General features: G+C 44.9%; 1 long non-coding RNA gene across 3 annotated transcripts in view; it reads left to right on the forward strand.

Moving 5' to 3' along the window:
- The first annotated feature begins 1,161 nt into the window (after positions 1–1,161).
- Positions 1,162–21,226, forward strand: part of LOC132591175 (uncharacterized) — a 29,899-nt gene continuing 9,834 nt past the window's right edge. For all 3 annotated transcript variants that reach the window (XR_015946994.1, XR_015946993.1, XR_015946995.1), the window contains exons 1-2: positions 1,162–1,298; positions 13,940–14,168. This is a non-coding gene — a long non-coding RNA (uncharacterized LOC132591175). The remainder of the gene's footprint in view (positions 1,299–13,939; positions 14,169–21,226) is intronic.

A 21,226-nucleotide genomic window follows, 5' to 3' on the forward strand; every position in this document is an offset into this window, starting at 1 on the left:
GCTGCTCGGGCGGCGGGCTCGGGCGGCAGCTCCTGGCCGGCGGCACTCTGCTTCAGAACATGCTACGGAGCGGGTTGCTGGCCGGCGGTTTGCCACCCGGCAACCCTCTCCGTAGCGTGCTCTGCTCCGTAGTATGCTCTGCTCAGGTGGAGGAGGCGAGGGGTGGGCCAGGGGCCAGGGGCGCTGCCCCCGCGTGCTGCCCCTGCCAGACTGGAGCTGGGGTGGCCCGCCCCCTACGCCCCTCCCTTGCTACGCACCTGGGAGGAGGAACGGCCACCATGTTTTAAAAGAGGGCAAATGACAGAGGCAAGGTGGAGGAGATGGCAAGGGGGTCCCACACAGTGTGATTTGCCACACATCCAACACACTCCAGGGATTGCCCTGCATGGAAGAATGGAAATGGGGTACTTCTCTTACTTTTGCATGACACCCAAAACCAAACACACGTCACGTTTTCACGTGTATTGGAAGGTGGGGCAGGGGAGAACCTTATTTGAAACTGGAATCAATGACAGCATTTGATCGTATGGAACCAAGTCCCCCATCGGGACTTGAAAACACAGGGCTTTGTTGCAATAATTAGAAGTTCGTGTGTTAGGACAACATTATAAAAATATTGTGTGTGCATTAAATGGCAGGTGCTACTCCTTCGTTTTGATTGTGAATATACAAGCTCGTCAGATTTTTTGTGTTGCCCAAATCTTGTCAGAGTATTTATGCCACCGCCAGCCTGCCCGCTGGATGCTTCACCTTACATAAACAGTTCTAATGTTCATCATAATCAACAATTGTTTTACTATTTGGGGATTCATATACAGGGTTGTTCCTTCCTGCTTTTATTTTGCTTCCATATTACAGTTTTCTTCTCTATTTGAGCCTTTTGCCCCACTCCACTCTCTCCCTGTCTCTTTCCCCCTTCACCTTCCCTAAGGCACTCACCCACCCCAGCCTAAGGACACTGGCATTTTGTGAGAACTCAGGTCCTCTTTTGTTGCTGGCAGTAGGGCCATGTTCCTTCCCATCCCCTTCCCCCATCCCCTTCTAGTTATAAATGTTTTAGTGATCTTTAAACAGGTTGTCACAATGTGTTACTGTGAGAATTAACAAGGATCTCCATAAACAGATTGTAAAGTGATAGCCATGTGAGTTGCTGCCTGTTACTCTAGCAACAGCTCAACAGAAAGAAGGCTTTTAATTATGGACTCCTTCAGTCATGGCTAAAAGGGACAACTGCTGCCAGCTCATTTACAAGGCAGTCCGGAGCTTCTAGGTGGACAGTCTTGGTGGCTACACAAGAGGTGATAAGGCTTGGCTTGCGGCAGTCGGGGGGGGGGGGAGCTATCGGCTTTTCATGCTGATGCAAAACAACCCTGTTCCAAAAAGGCAACTCCCATCCCAACCAGCTTGCAAGCAAATCCTAAATGCATTGACTTGGAAGCAATCCATGCTGAAATTTAGAGGGCTTCCAAATATACCGGTATGTGCCTGGAACTGGGCTGTGATAAATGAAAGCCGTGGCTGTCCTGGGCTTTCCCCTCTCCCCAGAGCTCAGAATGTGATTGTTTTGAGGTTCCTCTTCCCAGAGTTCCAATACAGTCAAGGATAGTATTTGTAAAGTTGGTTTCCTATAGAGGAGGAAGTAGTGATGATGTGGGACATCTTTATAGCAATCTCTTAGGGTTGCTCCTCAAGGATCCCATGCTTTGGAATAAGTACCTTCCTCCCTTCACGTGCAACCTCCTTTTTAATAAATATTTAAGTTGAGAAGTTTTCTAGAATCACAGAATCATAGAATTGTAGAGTTGGAAATGACCCCAAGGGTCATCTAGTCCAACCCCCCTGCAATGCAGAAATCTCAGCTAAAGCATCCATGACAGATGGCCATCCAACCTCTGCTTAAGAACCTCCAAGGAAGGAGGGAGGAGTTACAGCAGCAAGTGGCTAGTCAATATTCAGTCTCATGCAACATCAACTTCCTCGTCAGCTGCTGTGCCATGGCTGAAGATCAAACAAATGTAGGGAAGCAGATGGTGGCCAACATGAAGACTGATAGTGGGAGCAAGAGCGTATAGCATGGCCCATGCTGTATAAGATGTCCTCCTTACCAAAGAACTAGAAGAGCAGAAGGGAGGCAGCATGGGCATGACCGGGATTTAGGGGGGCGGGCAGGACACCCACCTGTCCTGTACCAGAACCAAGCTACCTGTGACATGATTGGTCAGTCTGCAGAAGCCCCACCTATTACTCAGTTGGGTTGCTAAAATGTGCCACAAAATCAACCAAGTGACCTCAGCGAGCGTTTCCATTTCAAATATTCTGATTATTTCTACTTTTTTAGTTAAGTACTGTATTTTTATTGCTTTACTTGATTTCGAGAGGGGGGCAGCTGCTACGCACATGGGAGGCAAACTTGTAACTTGTAACAGGGAACCCACAAGGAATTTGACCACCTCCATTCACTTGGACAAAGGTTTGCTGGGGACTCCTCTTTGCTGGGCATTCCAACTAAAGGAAACAAAACCTACGCTTCCTGATCTTGAAGGCACAGTGGTATGAAACTCCTCAAGCCTAAAGCAGAGCTGGAAAGAATTCTTTACTCCAGTGTCTCCTTACTGGATGAATGAAGGAACTCATTCATCTGGTGCTTTTTGGAGGCCTCCCATCTTTTTGAATTCACTTTATAAAGCAACCAGAGACCTCAAAAGGTCCATGGTGCCTTACTGGATGGGACATTAGAAAAGTGAGCACTGCAGGAGCTCCAGGCTGCCTCATTTTAATTGTCCTCTACCTTTGAAGCAGGTGTTTCAGAAGGCTCTGGCAATACTTTGGTTACGAAGCTGGCTTGTTTCACCAAACCATAGTTAAGGTTAACCACAGTTTATGGTCACATTAAGCTGTGGTTATTCAAAAATGGAAGAGAACACACTTCAGATCGCAGAGTCCTACCAGAGGGGAGGAGAGAGCTCAAGCTTGCTCCCATCAGAAAAACAACAACAACAACAACTTACGGTTTAATGTGCTGTCCGAATGCAGGCAATGCGTGTGTAAATTTGTATGGGTAGATGGTTGCTTTTGTGTCCATAAATGTTTGTGCCTGCCAGTCTTGTGTCTCCCTGTTTCTCCTTCAGTGAATAATATTGCTGCTACCTTTGAATTATTCACTGCTGACCTTTAAAGGGGTGGAAAAGTTGCAAGTTAACCAGGATTCTCTGTGAAAGATGCAAATATGCTTCATCGGCACACAGTGCCTTTTCATTTGGGATTGAAAACAAAATAACATGGCTGGAAGATAAGCGAGCAAATGCCCTCTGAACCATAACAATCCCAAGAAGCCTGAACCCTCAATCTCTGCACGGGGAGCGGGGCAGGTGCTGGGTGGTCTCTGGGCTATAGCTATTGCAAACAAACAGTGGCACTTCACTCTTTATGGCAGAAATTCCCATTCTGTTAAGAAAATATGTGAGAGGGGGCTACTTCAGGTTTGGGATGTGAGGACGTGATAGGCACGGAGGTCTGAAAAATGATAATTCCATTTTTTAATTGTTTATTTATTCCATATGTATCCCACATTTTTCTCCAAGGAGCTCAAGGTGGTTTACATGGTTCCCCCCCTCCATATTTAATCCCCACAACAATCGTGTGAGGTAGGTTATGTACCACTGATAGTAAAACAAAACAAAGTCTTCGAAGTGGTTTGCGAAAAGAATAGAACAACATAATTATCAGTAAAAAAACAGTTAAAAATAGCTGTTTAAAACATTTATTTATTTTTTAAAGCTATCAACAGTAGGCTAAAAGCCGGACTATAACACATGCCAGGGTTCCACATGTATGGATTGGTTTTGCCTAAACCAGGAGTCAGCAAACTTTTTCAGCAGGTGGCCGGTCCACTGTCCCTCAGACCTTGTGGGGGGCCGGACTATATTTTGAAGGGAAGAAATGAACGCATTCCTATGCCCCACAAATAACCCAGAGATGCATTTTAAATAAAAGGGCACACTCTACTCATGTAAAAACACCAGGCAGGCCCCACAAATAACCCAGAGATTCATTTCAAATAAAAGGACACATTCTACTCACGTAAAAACACGCTGATTCCCGGACCGTCCGTAGGCCAGATTTAGAAGGCGATTGGGCCGGATCCAGCCCCCGGGCCTTAGGTTGCCTACCCATGGCCTAAACAGAAATGTTTTTAGAAGGCACTGAAGAAAGTAGTGTGAAAGTGCCTGCCTGTTGTCAATAAGCAGGGAGTTCCAAAATGTGGGTGCTGCCACATTATAGCGCTTTATATCATATAAAGGGGACCCAAGTGGCGCTGTGGTTAAACCACTGAGCCTAGGGCTTGCTGATCAGAAGGTCAGCGGTTCGAATCCCTGTGACGGGGTGAGCTCCCGTTGCTTGGTCCCAGCTCCTGCCAACCTAGCAGTTCGAAAGCACGTCAAAATGCAAGTAGATAAATAGGAACCGCTACAGCGGGAAGGTAAACGGCGTTTCCATGTGCTGCTCTGGTTTGCCAGAAGCGGCTTTGTCATGCTGGCCACATGACCTGGAAGCTATACGCCGGCTCCCTCGGCCAATAATGCGAGATGAGCGCGCAACCCCAGAGTCGGTCACGACTGGACCTAATGGTCAGGGGTCCCTTTACCTTTACCTTTTTATCATATAATATACATTATAATTTACATTCTTGGGTAAAGAGAGGAGGGAATGACTGGGCTCAGCCACCTCCTATCTCCCAGGTATGTTTACTTGACTTCCCTTCAGGAAGTCGGAGCAGGTACTGTCCAAGCGGACAGTGGTGAGTCCTGTCCCATGGTGACAGCTGATGTGAGTCCTGCCCCAACTGGGCAGATGAGGTGAGTCCTGTCCAAAGGGGACAGCTGATTGAGTCCTGTCCTAAATGGACAGATGGGGATAGTCCTTCTTAAGGAAGGATGAGTGCATAACCAAAAGCCTAAACCAACACTCGGATTAAAATTGGTGTATTAAATAAAGTTGTGGCCCTAAATTATTTGCCAAAAACCAAACCATAATTCTGGTGTCCGTTGTGAGTTATTTAAGGTAATTTCTGGTAAGCCTCGACACACAAAAGACCAATTTCTTACACATATGGAACGAGTATTATGTGGCAACTTTAACAGTGCCAGTTTCGCAGAATGAAGTGGTTGAATGGGCATATATGGGCTAAGGAAATCATGCAGGCATTATTATACTACTGACTTACCGTACTTTACCCTAAAGTGCTAGGGTGGGTTGCAACATCAAAGCACATTAAAAACAGTTTAAAACAACTTATGAAGATCATACTGGGCTATCTTATTGGGCTGTTGTAAGAATTGCCATGCGACGTGGGTGACGCTGTGGGTTAAACCACTGAGCCTAGGGCTTGCCGATCAGAAGGTCAGCGGTTTGAATCCCCACGACGGGGTGAGCTCCCGTTGTTCGGTCCCAGTTCCTGCCAACCTAGCAGTTCGAAAGCACGTCAAAGTGCAAGTAGATAAATAGGTACCACTCCGACAGGAAGGTAAACCCCAGAGTCGGTCACGACTGGACCTAATGGTCAGGGGTCCCTGTACCTTTAAGAATTGCCATGTTAATGCATCTCCGTCATTTTGAATGCTTAGACACTGTATAACTCCATCGCTCTTGTTTACCGAAAGGATGATTCTTCAGTCAAGACAGTCAAGACACCTTTGTGTGGGCAACCTTACCCATTTTTCTTTCATAATGTGGCACTGGATTATGAGGTGCAGGGGTGACAAACTGAAATAATGAGACTCAGAGCCTCATTGAGCCTGGTGGTTCGACAGCAAGATAAAACCTAGTACAGCCTCAGAACGGGGAGATGTGTTTGGTAACACACCAACACAACAAACAGCAGCAAACACGGGATTCTCCCCCCCCCTGCCCTAAATAAAATAAAAGGGATTTCTCAAGAGAAATAGGAGCCTGTGCACACTTTCAAGCATGTCTTCACATCCATAAGTATTAGGAAACAATTTTTTCATATATATATTTAAATGAAAGCTAAGTTTCTCAGGGAGTTAAATGTTCCAAGTTTAGCACAATTTCAGGCCATGGAATTGCGACATACACATATACTCCCGGTTGTTTTACTGACCCCGTAGCAGTATAGTTGGTACAGGATAAGCTGCAACTCTTTCCTGGTGAGGAGCCTCCAGACCCACCAAGCTCACTTTCCTCTACTTGCTGCCCAGCCATAACAGTTGTCTGAGTCCAATGCTGCACTGAGAGGACAAGAATTTTCTCTTTGATTCTCTCCAAGCAATAGCCTTCCTCTCACAGGCCTGTTGAAACTCATTGCTCTTGACCGGGCTATTATTATGTGGGCTTTATGGGACGCACTGAGTGCTTACGGAGGCAAAACCTGCTCTGCAGAGCTTTTTGGAAACTGTCAATTAACATCACAGCTGCCTGAACCTCATAGCCAGGCACATCCTGTTGAGGATATCTTTAGAAGCCCTCAGAAGACAAGTAGAAAGGGCCGCAGAGAGTCTTTCAAGTTTCTGATGGATAATGAGGCAGATGCTTGCAGCATATTGTGGTTTTCAGAGGCAACCACAAAAGAAAAAGAAAATGCGACGGCATGAATAATTTACACCTCCTGCTCTGCCTCCAACGCCTCTGTGTTGGGTCTCTGTATGTGTCAGAACTTCTTAATTCCTGTACATTTGTGAATGTGTGTGTGCAAGTATGTGTGTTCTGGTGTCAGTGTGAATATGTGACTCTCGCAATGCGAACAGGAGGACTTGAATTTCTCATTAGGTGGCAAAATTGGTCTCTCACCTCATAATGGAAATCCAGGCGGAAATTCAAGGAGCAGAGAGGGATGTGTAGCAAAACTGCCAACATTTTGCATGCGCTGACCCAGCTCCCTGCTTAAGTTTTGGTGACTTGACTGCAGGGCAGGTGGAGGTGGCTGCTGAAGCCTTTTTGCCTTGTGCTCATTCTCAAGCACAGAGGCACATGTGGGCTCCCTTGTGCCCTTGGCAAGGAGCTATATTGGCACCCCCTGTCCCTTGCGTCCTTGGCAGAGGAGCCCCCTGCCCTGCACCCTTGGACCCCCAGCACTTGCACCCTGGGCAGAGGAGTCTGCATGCTTTCCCTGGCCTATCCAGAGAAGTGGAGGAGCTGCAGCACAAATGGGCAGACAGGCTCCTGGCTACTCCAAGATAGAGTGGGGAGGCATGATTTTTGCATTGCCCTGGGCCTGCATCCTTGGCAGGGGCCAACCTGGCCAACTCCTAGGTACAAGTGTACATCTGCGCTACTAACATTCCTGTCTGGGTTTTAAGACCTTGCTTATAGGTCTACTGTGATTGTCCATGAGACAGGTGAGAACCAGGGACAGCATCTTTTCAGAGGTACAGCTCCATATCTCTGGAACTCTCAAGAGAAGCATGTATGTATGTCCCTCTCATTGTTAGCTTTTAAATGGTCCTTAAACACTTAAGTACTGGGCTTTTAAATCATTGTTTGTGTTTATTTTAATTTTAATTTTATAATTGAATTCGTGTGTGTGTGTGTGTGTGTGTGTGTGTGTGCATACACACACACACACACACACACACACATACACATACAGTGGTACCTTGGATGTCAAACGTCCCAGAAGTTGAAAGTTTCATTTTTTGAACGCCCAAAAAAACGGAAGTAAATGCTTCCATTTTTAAACACGCCTCGAAAGTCAGCTTCCGCTGAGTCCCCCCCCCCCAATTTTCTCCATTGAATTTGCAGGACACCCTTTGCGCCTCGGTTTTTGAATGTTTCAGAACTCGATCAGTCTTCTGGAAAACCGAGGTACCTGTGTGTGTGTGTGTGTGTGTGCTGTATATGTCACCTTAGGAGGGCTTTGCACTGAGATGTGATGAATACATTTCTGATGTAAGTAAGATATTTTAGAACTGTTAATTTGAAGAGCAGACTGATAATTTTATTAAGATATCTCTAGTCCCCACCTCACAGAAGTTTTATCAGGAAGAGAGATTAACTGTTTAATTCATTTAAGTCAGTGGCTTTCATGCACCCACCAGCTATGGTTACGCTAAACAGGATTGGTTCTCAAAAGATGTGGGATTAGATAGTCAGAAAGCACTGAAAACTGACTGAAATGTGCTGATCTGAGGGACAATAGAGAAGAGGGCTGCAACCAAATGCACATCTATATTTTAAAATGTATAAAATTGCAATAACCAAAGAGATTCCTGCGTGCCTGAAAATGAACACAAGCCACTGACCTGTTATTTGTTTATTTGCTTGTTCAGACATTTTAATGTTGGCTTGAGCAGTTCAGGTCACTTACAAAAATAAAACAGACATGATATTAAGTATACCATGTGTGTTTATAATAATAATAATAATATAATAATAATAATAATAATAATTTATTTATACCCCGCCCATCTGGCTGGGTTTCCCCAACCACTCTAGGCAGCTTCCAACCGAATATTAAAAACAGTACAGCATCAAACATTAAAAACTTCCCTAAACAGGGCCGCCTTCAGTTGTCTTCTAAAAGTAAAATAGTTACTTATTGCCTTGACATCTGCTGGGAGGGCGTTCCATAGGGTGGGTGCCACTACCGAGAAGGCCCTCTGTTTGGTTCCCTGTAACCTCACTTCTCGCAATGAGGGAACTGCCAGAAGGCTCTCGGTGCTGGATCTCAGTGTCCAGGATGAATGGTGGGGATGGAGATGCTCCTTTAGGTATACAGGACCGAGGCCATTTAGGGCTTTAAAGGTCAGTACCAACACTTTGAATTGTGCTTGGAAACGTACTGGAAGCCAGTGTAGATCTCTCAGAACCGGTGTTATGTGGTCCCAGCGGCCACTCCCAGTCACCAGTCTAGCTGCCGCGTTCTGGATTAATTGCAGTTTCCAGGTCACCTTCAAAGGTAGCCCCACGTAGAGCGCATTGCAGTAGTCCAAGCAGGAGATAACCAGAGCATGCACCACTCTGGCGAGACAGTCTGTGGGCAGGTAGGGTCTCAGCCTGCGTACCAGATAGAGCTGGTAGACAGCCGCACTGGACACAGAATTAACCTGTGCCTCCATGGACAGCTGTGAGTCCAAAATGACTCCCAGGTTGCGCACCTGGTCCTTCAGGGGCACAGTTACCCCATTCAGGACCAGGGAGTCCTCCACACCTGCCCGCCTCCTGTCCCCCAAAAACAGTACTTCTGTCTTGTCAGGATTCAACCTCAATCCGTTAGCCGCCATCCATCCTCCAACTGCCTCCAGGCACTCACACAGGACCTTGCCTTCACTGGTTCTGATTTAAAAGAAAGGTAGAGCTGGGTGTCATCCGCATACTGATGAACACCCAGCCCAAACCCCCTGATGATCTCTCCCAGTGGCTTCATATAGATGTTAAAAAGCATGGGGGAGAGGATGGAACCCTGAGGCACCCCACAAGTGAGAGCCCAGGGGTCTGAACACTCATCCCACAGTGACTGTGGAGGCCAATTCTGGATCCACACATCCTTCCACAGTGGGGACATTGGTTTCCGGGCGGGAGTTAATCACGCTGTGGATTTGCCAAGTGTGCCTTCCTCCTAGCACGTTTCTCCCTTGCGTCCTGAGTTCGAATGTCTTCAAAGCCCATGACACCTTTGGTAAAGGCTGTTCTCCAACTGGAGCACTCACAGGCCAGTTTTCCCAGTTGTCAGTGTTTAAACTACATTTTTTAAGATTTGCCTTGAGAAAGTCTTTAAACCTCTTTTGTTGACCACCAGCACTACACTTTCCATTTTTACGTTCGGAATAGAGTAGTTGCTTTGGAAGACAATCATCAGGCATCCGCACAACATGACCAGTCCAACGAAGTTGACGTTGAAGAATCATTGCTTCAACACTAATGATCTTTGCTTCTTCCAGTACACTGATATTAGTTCCTTCCTGTAGCACCTTAGAGACCAACTAAGTTTGTTATTGGTATGCACACTTCTTTAGATATCTGAAGAAGTGTACATGCACATGAAAGCTCATACCAATAACAAACTTAGTTGGTCTCTAAGGTGCTACTGGAAGGAATTTTTTTTATTTTGTTTCAACTACAGCAGACCAACACGGCTTCCTACCTGTAACTGATATTAGTTCACCTATCTTCCCAAGTGATGTGTAAATAAATTTGGAGACAGTGTTGATGGAATCTTTCAAGGAGTTGGAGGTGGCGTTTATAAGTGGTCCATGTTTCACAAGCATATAGTAAGGTTGGTAGTACAATAGCTTTGTAAACAAGCATTTTGGTTTCCCTGCGAATGTCCCGGTCCTCAAACACTGCACTTCAATCAAGAGAAAGCCACACTCGCAGAGCTCAGGCAATGCTGGATACAGGAGTCCCAGGTACAGGATGCCTGACAGATGTTTAGAAACCTCCAGAGAAGGTAGATTGTTCCACTGTCAAATAGCTCTTACCTCCAGAAAGTTCTTCGAAATGTTTCGTTGGAATCTCCTTTCTTGCCCTTTGAATCCATTGCTTTGGGTCCTCCCTTCTTGAACAGCAGAAAGCAAGCTTGCTCCATCTTCCATGTGACAGCCCTTCGGATATTTGAGGTGCCAGGGATCAAACCTGAGCTCTCCTGTATGCAAATCATGTGTGTTACCACTGAGTCACCACAAGCTTTCACAATTTTATTGCTGCAGTTTTAACAAAGGACCCCATTAACTCCTCCAATATTTTGTATCACGCTTAGAAGTTGTTGTAGTAACAGCTAGTTGATGGCTTTTGGAGTTCTTCTGTGGCAACTTTACTGAATGATGTGAATAGCCCCACCCCCTGTTTTCAAGATCAAAACATACTTAAGCAGTTTATCTAGTTCAATATGTTACAGAGGTATTAGGACATGCATGATGTCAAATTTGATTCTGGAATGAAGGAGGATTAAGAAATCTGTTCTTTAAGCATGAGCTAGGGTGCCCTCTGGAGGCTCTTAAGAATAAGCTTGGATTAAGACCTTGGCTTGTTCATATCTCTTAACACCCGTCAACTTCTTAAAACAGAGGTTCTCAAACTTTTTGACCAACTACATTCTTTCTGCGGCACCCCTGTGGGGCTCAGGAGCCCAGTGATGTCACCCCTTGCCTGTAGAGCTGGTAGCCTCTCATCCTTTTTCAAACGCCCTCCCTTGTGGAGTGTTCCCTCAGCCTCCTCTCCTCTCCCTTCACCTCGGGAGTCCTTCGGGCAGCTGCAGCTGCTGCCCCTCGTCTCTGAGCTGACCTGCTTCCCCAAAGAGAGGTGCATCCTCACACTGCCCCACAGGGGCCTGGGAAGCAGCCAGGGCCAAATTTAGATGAAGAGAGGCCCTAGGCTACTCCACTTCCACCCCCACAACTAGAAGAAAATGGAAGAGTGTTATAAACAAAATTGAGCGAAGCCAAGGATGATGACGGGTATTTAAAGTTCTACAATTCACAATTTCTCCTCTAAAGGACATAAGATATTTTTGTTAAATGCCATGGTGATTTTTAAAAATGCATAAAATTAACACTGGAAAACTTTTGCAATAACTGAACTTTGTAAACCTGGGCAGGCCTGGAACTCGTTCCCATGTCTCGTTCCTCTCTAAGGAATCAAGTTCAGCCTTCATGGCATTTAACCATGGCTCAGCATCTTCTGAGGTTAAACTTTGGACCTCTTGGAAGCTTGAAGGTTCCCAAACATTCTCTGAGTTACTAACAACAGCTGTATCTGCTATGATTGTTTTAGCAAACTCTTCAGCATACCTTTTGGGTGGTTTACGCTTTGTGGACCTTTCAGATCTGCGTACTATACACAAGTCTTCCATGCTAGGCTTCTTCTCTTTAGAAGAATGCTGGGCAGGCCACATATATATCTTATATATATATATACTTATATACCTGCTGGGATTGACAAGGCACCTGATCCTCACCTGAATCTCATAGCTCTCCTGTAGCTGCCTCTGATTAGTTATCATTTCACTCTGGGGGGAAATAATTAGCATCGCACATCATGTGCATGGAAGTTGCCGAACCAATTAACCAACTAGAAGGATTACTGTTAATAGCACCAGTTTTCCTATAACTTGATATCGCTGGATAGTTTTGATGAACTGCAAAAGCATTTTTAGTTTGCTTTCTGTTGCCACCCTGGAACTTTTCTTTATTAGTGCCACTTTGTTTTGTACGATTCCTTGCAAATGAAGGAAAACAACTTTTCTGCTTGTATATGTTGATAATATGATTTTGGTTACTGAGGACAAACAAGATTGTACAAAAACAAGATAAGGGGGCCCCTGCACCAGGGCAATCTATATGGATTTTATTTATATCTATAAGATTTTGCAGACTCTGGCTGCGAACTGGGGCCCTACAAAATATATATATATTATTTTTTAAAGTTGCGCCCCACTGCTTCAAATTGGGCCCCACTGGCTAGCCCTGAGTTTCATAGTTGCTGGGCCTGAGTTGCCCTGCCCTTGCATGAAGTCTTGGGTTTACAATTTTGGGAGAGGGGAGACTGCGGCACTGGGGAGAGGGCAGGCTGGTGAGGCCCCCTAGATTTAGAGATCCTAGGCTTCAGCCTACTTAGCCTACATAAGGGGTTAAGGGGTGATATGATAGCCATGTTCAAATATATAAAAGGATGTCATATAGAGGAGGGTGAAAGGTTGTTTTCTGCTGCTCCAGAGAAGCGGACACGGTGCAATGGATTCAAGCTTCAAGAAAGGAGATTCCACCTAAATATTAGGAAGAACTTCCTGACAGTAAGAGCTGTTCGACAGTGGAATTTGCTGCCAAGGAGTGTGGTGGAGCCTCCTTCTGTCAAGCGGAGGCTTGACAGCCATCTGTCAGGAATGCTTTGATGGTGTTTCCTGCTTGGCAGGAGGTTGGACTGGATGGCCCTTGCGGTCTCTTCCAACTCTATGATTCTATGATTCTATGACAAGTTCTCTTCTATAAATCCAGCACTGGAAGCAGCCCCTGGCCAGAACCAGAGGCTCCATTCGCCTGGAGAGCTTGTAGCCAGGGCTGCCTTTGGGAGGCAGAAACCCAAGAGGGCATCAGAGGAGGGAAGGAAGGAAAGAGGGAGTCACTTCTTAGGAGGTATGACCCACACAAGGACAGTGGACACAGACTGAGAGGGAAAGGGGCAGGAATGGCAGTGAGGTAAAATGACGGAGAAGTGATTGGGACCACATTCACTCTGCATATTTAAAGTGCTATGATGCTATGATGCTGCTTTAAACAGTCATTGCTTCCCCCAATGAGTTCTGGGAGCTGTTGTTGTTTAGTGTTTGTGACCCCATGGACCAGAGCACACCAGGCACTCCTTTCTCAGAGTTTCCTGTGAAGATCGATTACTAAACAACTCTGGGAACTGTAGCTCTGGGAGGGAAGTAGAGGCCACCACAGAGCTCTCAGCACCCTTTACAAACCCCAGTTCCCAGGATTCTTTGGGAGAAGCCATGAATGTGGTATCATAGTGCTTCAAATGTATGGTGTGAATGTAACCTAGGTCCCAAGGGAAGGGAGGTGACATTGGTGACCCAATTTATATAAAGACCACAAGTGGTGAGAAAAAGAGGAAGACAACAAAGTGACCAAGGAACAACAGCAAACTCAAATTGGATGAAAGAATATCCTCTATCCTCAACTTCAAACAGAAATTCACAGTAAGGGAAATTTCCATTTTTTAACCTGTGCCTTCCAAGTTCATACCACATAATCAGTCTTTTGGATCGCACAGGGTTTAAGCTACTTCAGAAAGGGTGTTAAAAACTACCTCCTCTACAGGCCTGCTGTTTCTATTGTGACTTTTTTCTTTTTCTTTACCAAGACATGTTTGGGTGTTTCTATTTAAAATATGAAAAATGTATCTAGTGTGCTAGGAATTTGGAGGATCTTTCTGCTGTATTTTAGTTTGTACACCAAAGTGGAAAAATGTGTTTTCATTTCAGATTCTATTCTCTCACATCAGCTTTACAAGCCTTTTGCAAAGGGACAAGATGATCCTGGGCAGCGGAAAGCTCCTTTGTTTCCTGTTGTGCAATCCTAAATAGAGGAAAAGATATATTTCAGTGTGGATCTTTAGTCTACATAGAGATGGCATTAAAGCAGAAGTTCCAGAGCCACATCAAATATTGGAGATTGAAAACCAAGAACACATCTAATGCTGCTCAAAATCTGGTCAGTAGTTCAGAATCTTTCCTTCCGTACTATTAAAATGGGCAAGATGTAGATTATTCTCAAGTAAATATGCATTTTTAGACATAACTCAGGGAAGATACCTTAGTGTGATAATTTAAGGATGGAATCTTAAACTCACTTCTTAGGGAGGAAGTTCCATGAAATGTAGTGGGGCTTCTGAGCAAACATGGGATTGGTTACACTTTGAGATAATAGAATCATAAAATTATAGAGTTGGAAGGGACCCTGAGGATCATCTAGTCCAACCCTCTGCAGTGCTGGAATATGCAGTTGGCCCATACCAGGATCAAACCTAGAACCTTGGCATTATCAGCACCATGCTCTAAACAACTGAGATGTGTTGCATTTAGACAAAGGAAGCCTGTACGTATATATATTTAGACCTTTGTAAAATTATGCCATAAACAAAAAGATTCCTGCATTGCAGGGGGTTGAACTAGATGACCCGTGTGGTTCCTTCCAGTCCTATGATTCCAACACACTCCCTTGGACTTGGTTCTTTTAGCAATATTACCACCTAGTGGTCTTGAATCTCTAAATTAACAGCACAATCATGTTCATATTTACTTGGAAGCAATGACAAACCTAGACAGCATCTTAAAAAGCAGAGACATCACCTTGCCTACAAAGGTCCGTATAGTTAAAGCTATGGTTTTCCCAGTAGTGATGTATGGAAGTGTGAGCTGGACCATAAAGAAGGCTGATCGCCGAAGAATTGATGCTTTTGAATTATGGTGCTGGAGGAGACTCTTGAGAGTCCCATGGACTGCAAGAAGATCAAACCTATCCATTCTTAAGGAAATCAGCCCTGAGTGCTCACTGGAAGGACAGATCGTGAAGCTGAGGCTCCAATACTTTGGCCACCTTGGAGAAGAATCCTTGGAAAAGACCCTGATGTTGGGAAAGATAGAGGGCACTAGGAGAAGGGGACGACAGAGGACGAGATGGTTGGACAATGTTCTCGAAGCTACGAACATGAGTCTGAGCAAACTGCGGGAGGCAGTGAAAGACAGGAGTGCCTGGCATGCTATGGTCCATGGGGTCACGAAGAGTTGGACACGACTAAACGACTAAACAACAAAATCCCACTGTGTTCACTAGGACTCCATAGTAAGTATACTTAGACTGTAGCCTGACAGCATGGGAACTGTTCCTGATAGTAGGAACTATTCCAAGCCTTAAAGGATAGGATAGGAACTCTTCCCAGCAGTTCTCCACTGTGTTAGTGTTCTAATTACGTATCTGTGCTCTGGGTCTACGTACTTCATCTTTCTTTTTCTGCAGTTTGGGCAGTGACCTTTAAACTATGCTTCAGGCTTCAGTAAGGGCTTTGTGTTGCATTTCTTGATGTACTGCACAGCTCCTAAGAGGGAGTTTAATAGAAGTCGGTAGAGAAAGCAACAGTAATAATGAGAAGCATCAGCATGTAGCTTTGGAATTACTGTACTGTATAAAGATGGTGGATAGTCAAGTATGCTACAGTGGCCAGAAGACTAGAAAGAATTGACTTCATTGTGATTTGTAGCGGCTAGATCCGGCTTGTCTGTCTGCTGCTGACTGGAGCTACTGGAGCTAATCTGTATCGCGTTTTGTTTCTTCTGGGCAAGGAGGAGAGCACATTTATGTATCAAGGAACTGTTGTCATATCCAAAGAGCTGATATGAAGCCTGCTCTGTGCCTGCAACCCTTTGCTACAATGCCTCATATTCATGGTTTTGCATTTGAAATAGACCACGTTGGTGAACCTCTGGAGCATATTGGGCCACCAAAGCAGACTCTGATATTTTCCTGCTCAAGAGAATGAGGACAAACATATGAAACACCTTATGCTGCGGCCGCATTCACATTGCAGCTTATTCCATTTGTCTGAAGTTTCCCAAACTGTTAATTGACATCTTATATTTGAGCTTGCACATGACATAAAAGCCATTTCCTGGAACTGGGAGCTCATTTCTATGGTTTTGTTTTGTTTCAGAAGAAATCTGTTTGCAGCCCCCTTTGCCTAGAAAATAATGGTATTGAAGTGACAGTGGTATACAGTGGTACCTCGACTTACGAAGTACTCGACTTCCGTATTTTCCGAGTTACGAGCGACAAAAACGGCCGCGCGCTTACTTTTTTTTTCGACCTCTGAAGGGAACCGCGGCGCTTTTACATGTGGTTTAATCGACTTGCGAAGTTTTAGATGCGGTTTAATCGACTTGCGAATGTTTCTGTTTCTGGTTTTTTGTTTTTTAAAAGGGGAAGCTTTTTTGACTTCCGAAATTTCCAACCTACGAAGGCGCCTTCGGAACGGATTATCATTGTAAGTCGAGGTACCACTGTACTGGCATACAGTTCTGTCCCGGGGGAATCAAGGGGAAACAGAAGCACGCATATTCAGAAAGTGTGGTGATGTAGTGGCATTGTCTAATGACGTTTGTTGTGTCACATCTGAGGGATAGCTCAGTTGGTAGAGCATGAGACTCTTAATCTCAGGGTCTTGGGTTTGAGCCCCATGTTGGGTGAAAATTTCCTACATTGCAGGGGGTTGGACTAGATGGCCCATGTGGTCCCTTCCAACTCTACAGTTCTATAATCTATAGATGTGAATGAAATTTTAGTGTGGTGGGCTGGTATATCAATGAAAAAGCCACAGTTCCATAATGCAACAGGCACTGCAAGGTGAAAGGAACATTAGAAAACAGGACAGACGTGCTAGCATTGTTATTTGGGAAACTAATACAAAACTCCCCATGTCTGAATGCACCCTCAGTCAAACCAATGTTTCCCCTAGCCGAGCCTTGCTTCTAGAGATAGATCCCAAAAACTTGGATCTGGATGTAAACCACATGCTTTACCACTGAGCGATGTCCCTCCCCTCCCTTTTATAGGAGATACACTGTCCAAGGTGGGAGATGAAATAATTCCCCCCCCCCTTTGGGATGTTGTTCAGAACTCCACAACTGTCCTTTGCTGTTTGGGGCCCTGAGTTTATTCTTCCCTTTACCTTCCTTTTGCCTCATGAGGTTGTTACTGTCTTTTCTCTGTTTCCCATTCATTCATGGGCAGAGCTGCCAGTTGCGGTTTACAGTAATTGTTTTGAGACTTGGTGGGTTGGAGTGTGTGGCAGCAACAGGGATTCCTGCTGCAGTAACTCTTGTAAACACCCAATTCTCTTGTGGATCTTTACACTATGCAACACAAAGGATGAAGCCGGAGCATTATAGTGGGTGTGTAAAAGGGGCAAACTCCTTCCAGAGTCAGATGAGAAGTTTCGTGACGAGCCAGCAGATGGTGCAGTCGCCAAGATTTATTACGTAATTTCTGATTTTTAAAGCACACCTTTCCCTGTGTGAAGATATTGCTATTTCAGACAGGAAGGATCTTGGGTGAAGTTACAAAGATTGAAAGTGCAAGGTCAGTAACTTGCCCTTCTATTCTTTCTTAGCCCTCAGCTTAAGCAGGTGATGCAACAGATTGAGTTAATACCAGATTGTCAGGGTTTTGATGACCAAGTAACCCTAAGAGCTCTTGGAAAACCTTTGGCACCTCAGCCAAAGCAAACCTCAGAGCAAGCCTGGAGAAAGTCCTTGCCTCTTCAGAGTCCAGAAGCACAGATAGGGACCTTCTATTGGGATTGGATTGGATGCTAGGAGAGGATATCTTTATTAGATATTATCTTTCCTCACATTTGTCAGTTCAGCAGAGCACCATCCCTTAAAAGGGAAACTTAGATAGGCTAGTTTTAGCCTTTTTGTATAAGTAATCCAGAATGCTTTAAGACAGACTGGATTTTCCTGGTATTATCCCCTTTTCTTCCCCTTTAAAATAATAATTGCACACAAGCAATCTTGTAAGAGGTAAAATAGCATTTACTCACTCAGAATAGATCTTGAAGAGTAACAGGTACAGTGCAGGCAGGCTTAAGATGCTAACAGAGTTACTAAGACATACTAAAGTCTAGCTTTATATAGCTCAAAGATGCAGATGTTATATTGCAGACATGGTGGAAAAGAGGAAGAGAGCATGTGCCCAGGCAGGAGGAGGAGCATATACCGTATATCTCCCTGTCAGGCACAAAGTGAAGGGATCTCACAGAGTTCTCTCTAGCAATTTTAGAGGAAATTTTAGAGGGCCTCAGCCCCTTCAAATGCCTATCTGGCCAAACATGAATTGTTGGTTTGACTGTAATAAAATATCCCACACCTTCTGTGCAGTTGTGCAAACCCAACACTCAAATCCCTGAGGTCTTGGTCTCCTTGCATCTTCTGTTAACCCTTCACCTCTGCTCTGCTTCCCAACTGGCTCTCGCTACTAGGTGTGCGAAACCCAAATGTTCCTGGTTCCTTTTTGTTTCAGGCCCTGTTTTCTGGGGAAGGGCTTCCTGGCTCCTCGACTTGGTACTCTACCTGCTACCCCGCTGCTTGTGGTGGGTCCCTTTGCCATAAATCCTGCTCTCACCGCCTTCCACTGGCTGCCCCTTCTCTTTATGCAGCTGCAGAGAGGGCAAGAGAGCACTGGATAGCCAGCTGTTGCCATGCAACCCCATGTTTACTCCTGGTTGGGTTGACGGCATTGCAGTGTGGAGGCGTGATGTCACATCACACACGTGGATGTATCAAGCAAATGCCCTGGTTCATATATGGGACCTGAGTAGGGTTGCCAGACCAGGAGTAGCCCAGACCCTGAGATTTTAGGGCCCAAGCCTGAAACCTAGAGGCAGCCTCCTGGTGAAGTCATGAGGGTGGGCCCCATAAAGCATGACACGTAAAGCATTAACCACAGTCTCAGGGAGTATGACACATTCAAATAGAAAACAAAATATAACAGATGAGCAAATAGGTCCTCCTTAGCTCCTTAGCTTGGGTAGGGAACATTTAATCTAGTTCAGACCATCAGGTGATTTTGGTTTTGTTTATCTTACTGCATTTGTATTCCCCCTTTTATTCCAAGGAGTTTAAGAATGGTGTACATGGTTCTCTCCCTTCTCATTTAATCTCCACAACAACCCTGTGAAGTAGGTTAGGCTAAGAGGCAGTGACTGGCCCAAGGACATACAGAGAGCTTCATGGCTGAGTTGGGATTTGAATCCTGGTCTCCCTGGTGTTAGTCTGACACTCTAACCCAGGCATCCCCAAACTGCGGCCCTCCAGATGTTTTGGCCTACAACTCTCATGACCTCTAGCTAACAGGACCAGTGGTCAGGGAAGATGGGAATTGTAGTCCAAAACATCTGGAAAGCCAAAGTTTGGGGATGCCTGCTCTAACCACTACGCCATGCTGACTCTCTCTTAGGCAGCTCACACAAATAACTGCTTTCCCATAAGGAATGTGCAGCTCTGCGATTTGTTGCAGTCATTCATTTCCCCACAAAAGATAGGGAATTTTTAATTATGAGGCTGTCATATCATCATTTTGCAGTCCTGCTGATAAAAGTGTCAGCAGTAAAATGTACGCTCAGAAGGGTGCTTTTTTAGCACACGAGAAAAAGCAAAATTGGAATATTCGTACGACCCAGTGTTAACGAGAGGTTTCACCCACTTGAGCTGGCTGTCTTGTTTGTCAGGATCTAGGTCAGACTTCCCCAAACTTTGGCCCCCCAGATGTTTTGGACTACAATTCCCATCTTCCCCGGCCACTGGTCCTGTTAGCTAGGGATCATGGGAGTTGTAGGCCAACACATCTGGAGGGCTGCAGTTTGGGGATGCCTGATCTAGGTCTTTCAGTCAAGGAAAATTAATTCATATAAATAGCTTTACTTGGGTTAGCTGAACAGAAAAATATAACAAGGCAGATCTGTGGTATGTTTTCAGAGCATGTATGAAAGTACAAAAGTTGGTGAATATAGAAACATACACTTACAACATTGTTTTAACAGCAATCAAGGAGAAGAGCAAAGAATAAGGGCTACCACCAGTCAGTAATAGGAATGAATTGCACATTTCCCCAGAACTTCTTTGATGTTAGAATTAGGCAGTTCTGTGCCTCAGGATGAAAGTGAATGAAGTATTAGCAGGAGCAGCCATCTCTAACTCATTTTTATTCCCTACTTTGGTAAATACAAAAACAACTTTCAAAATGAGCAAACAGGCCCTTAATTCCCAACCTCACCATGTAACATTTTACTTTACCTCATTAATTGAAGTTGGTGATCACTGATTAGTTAGCTAAAACTTGGCTGCTGCCACACAAGAACTGATGGTGCAACCCTAGAAGGCACACATTGTAGCTGCACAATGATGAAGAAGAATTGTAATGGCAGGCAAACACTTTTGCGGGGAAGTTGGTCTGCTGTTGCTTATTTCCTCACCGAGGAACCCTGATAATCTTCTGAAGGATCTTTGATTTCCTCAGAATGTTTGCAACACCCTGTTTCGGATATTCAGGAACTGTAGTCATCCTTTTGGTGTGTGTGTGAGAGTTTTGTTTTCCTCCCACAGCTTCCCCATGGAAAACACACTCTTTACCGTTGAATTGGACCATGGAAAATTTGATAGCCATTTGGTCCAATTCAGCGGTAAACCAGTGTTTTCCTGGGGGCAAGTGGTGGGGCAAACGGAGGTGCACACATGCCTTAAAACAGAATCTATCTGCTAAAAAGAGTGGGACAATTAATAACAATTTAAAAATCACCAGTTCATAACGAAATAACAGCCCAGTCAAAAGTAAAACATGCCTAGAATTGCAGTCTAAAAATCAGACCTAAGAGTTGAAAACTCTTAAAGGTCTAAGAAAATCTGGTGCTGGACGGTTACACATCAGGTGAACCTCCCTGGGAATTGGGTTCCATCAAGGAAATGGCCCACTCCATTTATCAATAATCACCCACAAACAGAGAATGCAGGAGCTATTTGGAATTGGTAAACCCAATCAAGATGTTTTGCTCAAGAAAAGCTGTATCTAAACACGACCTTGCCTCACCCCCAGTCTAGGTACCAAGAGCTTATCATGAGGCCAGTTTATGGGCTAGACTAGAGCATTTTTAAGCTAATAAGTGACTCTCCTTTTGTGAAGCAGTAATCAAGATTACTCCTTCCTTATCATACCAACATGAT

This window comes from Zootoca vivipara, chromosome 14 (assembly GCF_965207765.1).
Source record: "Zootoca vivipara chromosome 14, rZooViv2.hap1.1, whole genome shotgun sequence".
Classification (NCBI taxonomy): domain Eukaryota; kingdom Metazoa; phylum Chordata; class Lepidosauria; order Squamata; family Lacertidae; genus Zootoca; species Zootoca vivipara.